This window comes from Panthera uncia, assembly GCF_023721935.1.
Source record: "Panthera uncia isolate 11264 chromosome A1 unlocalized genomic scaffold, Puncia_PCG_1.0 HiC_scaffold_17, whole genome shotgun sequence".
Lineage (NCBI taxonomy): Eukaryota > Metazoa > Chordata > Mammalia > Carnivora > Felidae > Panthera > Panthera uncia.
This window is the reverse complement of record NW_026057577.1, coordinates 62,856,615-62,868,503: the sequence shown is the minus strand read 5'-3', so window position 1 is coordinate 62,868,503 and position 11,889 is coordinate 62,856,615. Positions and strand designations below refer to the sequence as shown.

The 11,889-nt window shown below is 37.5% G+C and overlaps 1 long non-coding RNA gene across 2 annotated transcripts in view; it reads right to left on the bottom strand.

Annotated features, from left to right (window-relative positions):
- Window positions 1–6,935: 6,935 nt before the first annotated feature.
- Window positions 6,936–11,889, bottom strand: part of LOC125935808 (uncharacterized) — a 55,249-nt gene continuing 50,295 nt past the window's right edge. The window contains exons 5-6 of one of the 2 annotated variants that reach the window (XR_007461800.1): window positions 8,680–8,784; window positions 6,936–7,261 (exon numbers count right to left, since the gene is read on the bottom strand). This is a non-coding gene — a long non-coding RNA (uncharacterized LOC125935808). Of the gene's footprint in view, window positions 7,262–8,245; window positions 8,785–11,889 lie in introns of those variants that run through there. The other variant, XR_007461799.1, reaches the window with a different exon arrangement.

Sequence of the window (11,889 nt, the reverse complement as noted above, 5' to 3'; positions counted from 1 at the left end):
GGCATAGCATTTTCCTTAATTTGCACCATTTCATTAAACTAACGTTTACATCTATGTTTGGCTTTGAGAGAATGACTCCCTATTTACTTTTGACACTATTCCTAGATCTTACATGTTTGTTTGTTTGTTTGTTTGTTTGTTTGTTTTTGTCTCAAAATTTATAGATAGGTTGTTTGGCCATTTTATTGTTTAAAATTTTTATTAATGTCTATTAATAAATTAATGTTATGTTTATTTATTTTTGAGAGAGAGACAGAGACAGAGCATGAATGAGGGAGGGGCAGAGAGAAAGGGAGAAGCAGAATCCGAAGCAGGCTCCAGGCTCTGAGCTGTCAGCACAGAGCCTGGTGCAGGACTCAAACACGTGAACTGCGAGATCATGACCCGAGAGGAAGTTGCATGCTCAACCGACTGAGACACCTACACGCCCCTGTTTGACTATTTTATGAAGGGAAGTTTGCACTGTGTGATCATGAGGCTGCATGGGGAGTATAATGTTTTCCCTATTTACTGACAGTACCTCCTTTGGTATTGGTGAAAGCACGTGAACTGTTAGAAATGTTCACATTTCTTATAGTTGGGAAGAACAAGAACTTGGAAGTTTTTCATTTACAGAATGAAGCTTTTATGTCCCACACAGATGAAGCATAAATGACCTGAATTAATGACGAGAGTACATCCCCAAGTACTGGAAGAATCCTTCAGAAGAGAAGATACTTGCTCTGGCTCCTGTGATACACTGATATCCTCAGTTCATCCAGTCCATTTGATAATCTCAACTTTATCCTTGGATCAGGCTAGACCACTAAAGAGCTTTGGATTCTGCCGTTTCGGTCTTTCATCTAAATGCTTTTATCGCATTGATTCTGGATTTATCCTACCAACTGACAATTAAGGGCATGAGAAATAATAAATACTATGAACTTGTAATTATTTCTATTTTGGAGATGCTGTTGAGAACATGCTGCAGTGTATAATACAATGCTTTTTTTAAGAAGACTCTCAGAAATTTTTCTCAGCAATTAAAAAAAAAATTAAACGTTTATTCATTTTTTATTTATTTAATTTTTTTAACATTTATTCATTTTTGAGACAGAGAGAGACAGAGCATGAACGGGGGAGGGTCAGAGAGAGGGAGACACAGCATCCGAAACAGGCTCCAGGCTCTGAGCTGTCAGCACAGAGCCCGACGCGGGGCTTGAACTCACGGACCGTGAGATCATGACCTGAGCCGAAGTCGGCCGCTTAACCGACTGAGCCACCCAGGTGCCCCAAACGTTTATTCATTTTTGAGAGAGAGAGAGAGAGAGAGAGACAGAGAGAGAGACAGAGACAGAGCATGAGCAGGTAGGGCCAGAGAGAGAGAGGGAGACAAAGAATCCAAAGCAGGCTCCAAGCTCTGAGATGGCCATATACAGCCCAATGCATGGCTCGAACTCAGGAGCAGTGAGATTGTGACCTGAGACAAGGTCAGCGCTTAACCAACTCAGCCACATGGATGCCCCTCTCAGCTATTTCAGAAAATGCTCATTCTTAATTACTATTTGCTTTTTTTTTTTCCCCCCTCTTTGGGCATAGAATCTGGCAGGTGACTGCTTTTTCCTCTTACAAGTGAGGAGGCTCTTTAGCTCATGAATATTAGGGATCATTAATTTGTCTGCCTTTCTTTCTCTACCATGCATTCAGGAAGCTCAGAATCAAATTTGGCCCTTCTTGCTAATTGTTTGCTAGCTTGGCCCAGACTCTATCATCTTCATGCTTTATCCCTGATTTCCTCAACTATTCATTTCATTGCTTTTTGCCATCTTTATTTTCCTAAGCCATCTTAAATTCTTTGCTGCCAGCGAGATCTGTATAAATGTACTCAAGACATTGTTTCTTAACAATGTTTAATGTTTTCCACTATGAGACCAAGTCCAAACAATATTTTAGCCTGTAAGACCCTGAACAGATTGGTCACCTCAGTCTACTTCATCTTCTCCTTTCATCCCAGGACCCTCTTTTCCAAGACAATCCATTTAGAACTTCTCCAGAAAACCATGCTGTTTCATGCTTCTGTGCCTTGATTCATTTCTCTGTGATATCTTAGATACTATGACAATTTTTTTCATCTTAACTCCCATCCCCCCATCAAGTAGCACTGACACCTTCTCTTTTGTTCTACTATATGCTCTATAAATCTCTATCTTTTTTTTTTTTTTAATTTTTTTTTCAACGTTTTTTTAAATTTATTTTTGGGACAGAGAGAGACAGAGCATGAACGGGGCAGGGGCAGAGAGAGAGGGAGACACAGAATCGGAAACAGGCTCCAGGCTCCGAGCCATCAGCCCAGAGCCTGACGCGGGGCTCGAACTCACGAACCGCGAGATCGTGACCTGGCTGAAGTCGGACGCTTAACCGACTGTGCCACCCAGGCGCCCCTAAATCTCTATCTTAAAATTAATGCAGATACTTTGGTATATTTCTTTCACCAAATCTGTCACTAGAAAATATAAACTCTTTGAAGGCAGAAGTTTGTGTTTTAAAATGAAGACACTTTGCATATTTCCTGGCATATTATGCATATTTTATATGTTTGCCATAGGGATGGTAGATGAGGAAGTACTATATGAATGTATTATTGATTACTACAGATCCAGTTGTAAGCATTACATTTCTACTAAAATGGGGCCATAGAGTAGGTACATGATTGACCCTTTGCTGTGTTCATTCTTTTAATATGTGGAATTTACTATATGAATATTTTTAAAAAATATAAAAAACAATGGAATACTGGGGTCATATAATGATAGAATGAATTTATCTGCTTAATTTGCCTATTTAAAACATGAAATAAAGTACAGACACTATATTTATGAATATGTAAGTGTAGGAGTATTCAACTTTTATAAATAGGCCAAAATTTACGTGAATGTAGACAGAATCCACCTATTGCCAAGGGTGTTTTGATTTCTTAGGAGCTCACCACCATAATACTTATTTTTTCTTTAATTTGCGATAATAATTAGGAGTGATGCTTTAGCTCCTATGTTACTGAATAAAACTTTAGGATCATGAAACCCACACTAAAGATTTTGGATAAATCAGTATTTCAGTAGAAAGAAATGGTACATGTAAAATAGATGTGAAGTTTTCCTTTTGTAGACAGTCCATCTTTATTCAGTGATTCTGATTTCCCAAAGTTTTCTAGTGCTTATGTTTACAGGTAAAAGTAGATAAGATCATCAATGTGAACTTATCGGTAAATTTTTATTTTAAAAGCATTCCAGAAAGGCTGTGGAATGAAATTTAGGACTACTATATGCCCAAAAACAAAGAACTTGTATTATTTCACTTTATACTTTGGTTCCATTAAATGTGCTTTTTAAAAAACATTCAACATGGGTAGCCTTTCAGACTCCAATGTAACTAACCCTTAGTAGATGGCTCTTAAGCTCTTTAATCATGGGTTATGAGATTATATAATCTTACATATTCCATATTGAAGGGATCTGAAAACTCCTTTTTTTAGTCTAACCCTTTTCATTGATGTTGATTTAACTAAGGCCCATATAATTGAAGCAACTGGCCAAATCTTTCACAGAACTTAAGGTTTTGGGGTGGGGAGGGAAGTAAACTCCCAGCTATGGATAAAAGTTTGAATTTTGTTCATATAGTAATATTTTAATCAAACTGTAATACACACATAAATCACAGATAAGATGAATGTGTAATTAGGACCATAGAGCTAAGAATGCTGTTCTCACTGATGGAGAATTTATGTTTTATAGAATTGACAGTATTGACATTAATTCATGAAAGGTATATGTAGTGGCCGCCTTAGTTTTGTCAGGATTAATGTTGATTAGTCTTTCTTCTTGTCCTTTGAAAATTGTGAATTCCAGGAAATGTGATTGAAAATGTCAGTAACTATTAAGAATACACATATTGAAATACTAGTTTGGGTAATAGAGTAAGTAATTACAAGAAGTATAATTAAGGAAGTTAATAGACTAGAGGATTAAGTCCTATATAAGGTGTTTGAAACTGGAAAGGAATTGTATACACTAACTCCCCAGAATTAATGATTATCTTATACTTCCAAGTATATTTTATTTATATATGATTCCTTAGATCTATTAGGCTATTACAGTTATGTTACAGAAGGTAACAAACGTTAAATTCATATAGTTTTAAAGTTTGTGTTAATAATACCATTTTTTAGAAAGAAGAAAAATTTTGTCTATAGATATATGTAGAAAATCCTAAAGATTTGAGAAAAAAGCTTAAAATTAACAAATTCAATAAAGTTAGAAAATATAAAACCACGAAAAAATCAGTTGCATTTCTACACACTAAAAATGAACAATCTAAAACGAAAATTAGGAAAACCCATCTATAATAGCACTTTGAATATATCCTACCACTTCATTTTGTCCTGTAACGTTTCTTTTGAAATATCAACTAATAGCCGTAAGGGGTTTCCCTTGTATGTAACTGCTTTCACCATGTTAGTTACCATGTGTCTTGGTGTGATCTTCTTTAGTTTCAGTTTGCTTGGGCATCTTTGTGCCTCCTGGATCAGAATGTTTCCTTTCTCAGATTTATGAAGTTTTCACATATTATTTCTTCAAATAAATACCGTCCACCCCCTACCCCCCACCTCCACTTTCTTTTCTCCCTCTGGGATTGCTATAATGTAAATATTATGCTTGATGGTGTTCCTGGGTATCCTATGTCTGTTCTCACTTTGCCTTTTTTTTTTTTTTTTCCTCTCATCTGTTTGGTTTGATTGCTTTCTATTACTCTGTCCTCAGGGTTGCTCATTTATTTTTCTGTTTTGTCTAGTATATTATTTCTTCCATCTAGTATATTGTTATTTATTGTGTTCTTCATCTGTGGTTCTTTTTTACCTTATTGTTAAGGATCTAACTGATGTTCTCCACTCTTGTCTCAAGTCCAGTGAGTATCTTACTGATTATTACTTTACATTCTTAATGAGGCATATTACTTACCTCCATTTCTCTTAGGTCTTTTTATGTGATTTTTGTCCTGTCCTGTCATTTGTGGCATGTTCCTCTATCTTGTCATTTTGACTAACTCTCTGTGTCTGTTTCTGTATGTTAGGAAACACAGCTACATCTCTTGCTGCTTGAAAGTAATGGCCTTATGAAGAAAAGGGCCTCTAGTCTCGTGCTGTGAAGAGTCCTCTTTTCACCTGAACCTGGGACTCAGGGATAGCTCGTATGTGCCCTGTTGTTGTGGCTGAGCCACTTTTTCCCTCAGTCCAGTTTTCTGTAATGGCTCTCTTTGTTATGGGCAATATTTGGTCCCTTTGGTGTTAGTGGGCCAGTCTAGGGATGCCTTGGGATTGAGTTGAGTCAGACAAGGTGTTTGCCAGAGATGCAGTAGCACCAAACAGCAGGGTACTTTTCCTGTGTTGTCCCTTGAGAAGCTCTCATTGGTGGCAGGGGAAGGTATGGGGACTGCCATCAGACCAGTTGTTGGCCTCCAGCCCACTGCTGCGTCTTCATCTGACTGGCTTATCTATGTAGTTATATTTTCCTCTCTCTGGGGCAAGAGCCATTTTGGAGTGGTACTGGCCATCGTAGGAGCTACGTGAACACTGCCAGGCCTGTGGAACCACCCTGTATGGCTTCTGATCAAGGGCATATTGGAGAGGTTTGATCTGCCAAATCACAGCAGGGGAGTGCAGTGGTGCTAACAAGCTTTGCACACCCAGATTCCTCTGTGGAAGGGGACTTAGAGGACCCAGACTGATGGGCTGTCCAAGGAATGGATTAGTGGAAGCACAGAGTGGGACACAGTTAGCTGTAGTGCTAACAAGATAGGTAGTGAGTCCTGTAGGTGGCCCTCTGTTTATGCTGGAGGATGGAAGAGGTAAATGACACCTGCTAGTTCCTTTATTTCTGGAGGAGTTCCTCAGAAATTTCTGCTCCTCTGAGACAGGCTCTGAGATTAGTAAATAACTACCTCTTGTATGTCCCTGATGCCTTTCTTATCTTTTTTTTTTTTCTAAGTTTGTATATTTTGAGAGAGAGAGAGAATGTAGTGTACATGTCGGGGAGAGGCAGAGAGAGAAGGGAGAAAGAGAGAATCCCAAGCAGGCTCTGCACTGCCAGCAGTTAGAGGGCTCAGACTCATGAACCGTGAGATCATGACCTGATCTGAAATCAAGAATCTGATGCTTAACCAACCGAACCTCTCAGGTGCTCCCAGGTGCCTAAGTGCTGCTTCCAGGTTTTGTTTCCAAGGGCTCTTTGTTCTGTTGTCTCTTTAAGGGTGGGGATACAGTTTCCTCTTGCCCTCCTGGCTCTCCCAGAGCCCAGCCTTCTGATTTTTTTAAAATTCCATGTTTTAAGTCCTGCTGGTTATAAGAAGTCATAAAATCCAGCCCCTCTGATTTTCAAAACCAAATATTAAGGGGATTCATCTTCCCCACATGGGCTTCTTTAATGTAGGGGTCTGTTTCTCTCCCCTCTCCATACCCACCATTTCTGTCCCTTCCACAGATAGTCTTGTGAGTCCATTTAGTTCCTGACCATAGGTCCGCCCTTCCTACCCTCTTTGTTGTGGCCTCTTCTCTACATTTAGTTGTGGATTTTATGATGTCACTGGGGTCATTTACTGGGTTATTTACACTCACATGAGTGTTATCTCGTGGTATCCATTGGATAAAATGAGCCTAGAATCCCCCTACTCTCTCATCTTTGCCAGAAGTCTTGGAAGAAGAAAATGTTTATAAATTTCTTCTTGAAATTTATTTCAAACTTGAAATTTTTATATATTTGCAGTTTCTCCAGAGATACAAATAAATTTGTTATTAGTAAGTTTTTTTAATTTTTGAATAATTCTTTATAGTAATTTTCTTCCTGAGAAGGATTTTATTTTATAACCAGGAATTCTGAAAAAAAAATAGACCACAGTGCATCTCCTATCTTTCCAATGCTTTTGGCAAGAGTCAAAGCTCATTTAACAGCACTTAGAACCTCCTCGTCACACATACTGTCAGGCATTTAAAAAATTGTAATTCCACTTGCAAATAGATTTGCTGCAAAATATGTGCTGTAAAACATGTTTTAATAAAAGTAAAATTTTTGATGGTCCATAATGGAGGTCATTGATCCTGAGACAATCTTTCATATTTTTAATCTTCCAAAGACAGTCCTCAACTAGATGACTTGATTAATGCTAATACTTATCAATAAATTGAATTGTGTCACGTTAATCCAGTTTTCATATATCCTTGTCCATTTACTTTCTGTGGAACAAAAATTTTAAAAGGAAGTTACATTTTTGCTAATCCTCTATTTCTTTTAAAGTGGATGTTCAGGACTCTGCTACTTAGAAAGCAGTGTAGAGAAAGGAAGTGGTCTTATAAGAAGACGACAAATTTGGACACCTGAATAAAGGTTGCAAAAGAGCTCTCATTTCCCAGTGCTTTTCTTTCCCATATTCTCAAAATGCCAATTTGAGGAATGCAAACTTTGTTTCTTGGTTAATCAGTCATTCCCCCAAGAAATATTTAAAGCTATCCTTTACCTTAATTATCAAGTCATTAGAGAGAACTTAAAATTCCCAAGCCTTCAGATAATAAGCTACAGGCCACTTAAAGGTACTATAGAGAGTAGAAGTTGGCCATTTGAATATTTAGTCACAGATGGTAAATGGGATTTCCACTCTCTACTGCATCTCAGATACAGAGATTAAATCTCTTTCACATTTGTCTCCACATCTTTTAGAATATTTTTTGTTCTAGAAAGTTTATTTTGTTCTGCAGTATTTTAAGTTGGAACTTCTGAAGAGATTGATACTTTCTCATTTTCTGGGGAAGAAAAGTGATAGATTGCCTTTGTAAATGAAGACTCATGCTGTTATTGTCTACAGTTCGTAGTAGTCATGTTAGATTAAACAGCAGTCTATTGTGGGTTTCTTATTAATTATGATGCTTCCTGCTACCATGCTGATTTTTTTTTTCTGATGGCTTCACTGTGGAGAAGCACTGCTTCTTTCAAAGAAGCCCATCACAATGCAAGCAGCTCATTAACTTCAGCCTTCCTCCCAGATTCCTGTGACAAGCTGAAGAACGTTCCCTAACTAACTTTAGAGAGAGATAATAAAGTTTTATTTCCCTTTCACAGTGTTTAAAGGGCAGTTTATCGTGTTCTTTTCTTCAAGACAGAATTTTGAACAGAAGCATAGGGACTCAGAACTTTATTTTTTAATGTTCTGGATGTCACTAAATTAGAAGTTGCTATAAATGACACCTCCTTACATTTGGTAGGTGCTTTATTTTATTAAAAAATAAAGTGGGCATATCTGTGTGTGCAGTTGTTTCAGAGAATAATGAACTTAAAAGAAATTTCTGTGATCATCTTTCCAGATTGAAGTTTTATGGCTATTCTTTGTTGGTTTGTTTTTTATTTGCTAGCAAGCAGGAGAGTACTTATCTAATACGGAATCTTTCAAATATGAATACTCCTTAGGGCTCTTAAATTCTAAAATTTCCCCATTGTGTATTCTTTCCTTTGGTACATTTCTCCACACATTTTATAACATTGTAAATTCTTTGGAAAAGGTACATGTCCGCATACTTGGATGACTTGAGTGAAAATGTCTGATTTGGTCCAAATAGGCTATGTTATTCTATAATGACATAGGATCTGAGTAGGTGAATACCATAACAAATGTGTTTCTCTCATGCTACCAGTCCAATGTGGTTTGGCATTATACTCAAGGATGAAGGTTCATGAAATTCCATTTCCTTACACGTGTTCATGATGGCTGGAACAGGAAAAGAAAAGACATTGGATTAAAAACTAGATTTCAAAATTCTTCAGAAAAGTGGCATATACCACTGCTCACCATCAGCCAGAATGAGTCCCATGACCATGCCTAACTTCAAGATGATAGGAAGGTACAGTCCAACCAGAGGGAGAAGGAATAGAACATTTATGAACAGCCCCAGTGATCAACAGTACTCTATTGTAAATTAGTTTCGTATACCAGATTCTAGCTGACAGCTCTCTGCAATAAGGGGTAGAAATTGGTATGTGAGGGGTAAAGGAAAAATAGGCTTTTAGAATATAAAAGACAAACCTAACAGGCACAGAAGAAACATAAGGCTAGGTACCTATCCAAGTGACAGGAGGGTTTCTGCAGAAGCAATATACCAGCTCACTAGCCTTTGGTGTTCTTCACTAAAAATAGTAATTCTCAATTTCGGTAAGTAATTTTCTGAATAATAAAATAGAATGCACTATATCAGTAAAGTGCACACAATTAATACATAATAAATGACATTTACAAGGCTTTTTAAACCATAGCTAGCTTGCTTGCTTGCTTGCTTGCTTTTTCTTTCAACCATAGCTTTCTTGAGAGAAAACACTAAATTGTTGATAAAATGGTTGGGATCTAATGACCCACAGTATAAGATTTACAGTTCCCTAGGAATAAGGGCTGTGTCTTACATCTCCCTGTGTCTCTAGTTGCTAAGTTACAGCTGACTATATTTGTTGTAGAGCATAAAAAGCAGAGTGTGGGAACTAAATGGCCTAAGTCTGAGTCCTTGCTTGACCACTTACTTGCTTAGTAACTCTGTGCAAGTAGCTATTGCTTTTGCCTCCTTAGCATTCATTTTTCCTTTCGCTAACAGTGTGATAACCCCCCCCCCGTCCCTACCTCCTGGATGGCTCTAAACATTTATTCAGTCCATGTGGTTCCATTGGGGTTCCATCTCCTAGCTTCTGGGATAATATGTTTCTCAACAACCTGTTCCTGTGGTCACACTGATTGTTTCAGAAGGATGTACATGTTCAATATTTTCCACTGGAATTTTTTTTAATGCTTAGGAAAGGAAAACTATTATATTTATCTGATGGCTGCTGAAAGGATGTGATGCAAATCTAAAGTGGTCACCTTCCATATTTCCTAAAAAAGGGGAACTTCTGTCTGAGAGAGGAGACAATGAGGAAAAATTCTAAATGGAATTGGGAGGTGAGGAAAAAGAATATGAATAACAGACCAAAGTGATTGTTTAAGTCCAATGTGATTTGACTTTGGCCTTTAAATTATAGGACATGATCCTTGTCCTTTTCACTAAGCTATTTGAAATTAGGATTTTTGAAACACTAAGCATCCTGACAAACCTTCCTGAGTCCGTTTTTATGCATATAAAATGAAGTATTGCTGTAGTAATAAGTGGATTTTCCTGAAGTAACTACAAATCCTTAAAACTTGTATATGCAGTATGTTTGTGGAAGATTATAAACATAATTTGTAGAAATGTTGGTTTTAGATACTGTCATACGCATTAGCAGAAATAGACATTTAAGTTGGATATCCATGTCTGGAGCACAGGAAATAGGTACAGGAGGGAGATACAGAATTAGGAGTCATGAATAAAGAATTGGTAATCATAGCCATGGTGATAAATAAAAGTGCCTCATCAGAATGTAAGAGTTCTAAAAGGAGTAGAAGGGAATACTCTATACTTTAGGTTTGATAGAGAATAAAGAGCAGTGGGCCTGGGGCAAAGGTATGTTTTTTTTTTCTGAGGTTGGCAAGGGAGTGCACTGGCCGGTTCATATAGGGCCTGCATGTGAAGCAAGTTGCTAAGGAACTTACCATTTATCACTTGGGCCGATGAATGGGAGTTGAAGAAAGGTTTCCAGCAAGAGACAGAATAGCATTTCTACTTGTATTAAGATCATTCTTGTGGAAGAAGAGAAGATAGATTATAAGTCAAAGTGAATGATGTTAGAGATACTAATCGATTATTCTGATTATTTAAGCAAAAGACAACGAGGATCTAAATTAAGGCAATGGCAGTGAGAATTAAGATGAGGATATGGTTGGAACGGGACTTAGGAGAGAGAATCTTACATTATTAAAGGTATTTGAGGGCTGGGAGAGAAATGCTTTCAGTATAAGGGTTTTTGCTAGAGTGAGAGAATAGTGACAATTCAATTAAGAGAGGCAATACAAAATGAAAAATAAATTTGGAGCACATTTCAGTTTTTCTCAGGATGATGTTAAGATCTAAAGCCTAGAGAAGAATTTGGAGTTGACTTGTCCACAGATATGTGTTAAAACCTTGACAGAGGGTTTTGTTTTTGTTTTGTTTTGTTTGAAATCTAAAAATGATATAAGATGACACAAGGCTGAACTCTGAGGCTGGAGCCCTAAAAAGGCTAGGGATCTGGGAAGACTTAAGAATCAAAGAACCTATGAGTAGTAGTGGAAATAAATGATTGTGGATGCCCCCCCAAAAAGAAGGGAATATTAAGTCTGAGATAGTGGCTGGTAGACCACCATATATACTGAAAAAGATAAAAACTGGGGGAAAATTAGAGGAATAAGTGTCAAGTAATAAGATAATTCAGGTCTTCTTTAGCATAAAACTATCATTCTCAAGTACAATTTATTCATGGTTTACACAAGTTTCATTTAATTCTGCCTGGCAATAAGAAAGCACTGCACTTTTCGTCTTGAAATCCCCTTCTATTATTTTTGCCCACCAGACATTAAACGTCCCATTATCTGGGATCTTCTAGCCCTCTGTACACACCTTCTTCCCCATACTTCTCTCCATTTTAGTTATTGACTATATTATTTTACTTAGCTAAAAACCATAAGGTCCTTGAGGATAGGGTTTCTCCTTTCTTTCTTTCTTTCTTTCTTTCTTTCTTTCTTTCTTTCTTTCTTTCTTTCTTATGTTTATTTTTCAGAGAGAGAATGGGGGAGGGACAGAGAGAGAGAGAGAGAGGAAGACACAGAATCTGAAGCAGGCTACAGGATCCAAGCCGTAAGCCCTGAGCCCACTGCAAGGCTCAAACCCATGAACCTTGAGATCATGACCTGAGGGGAAGTCCTAGGCTTAACAGACAG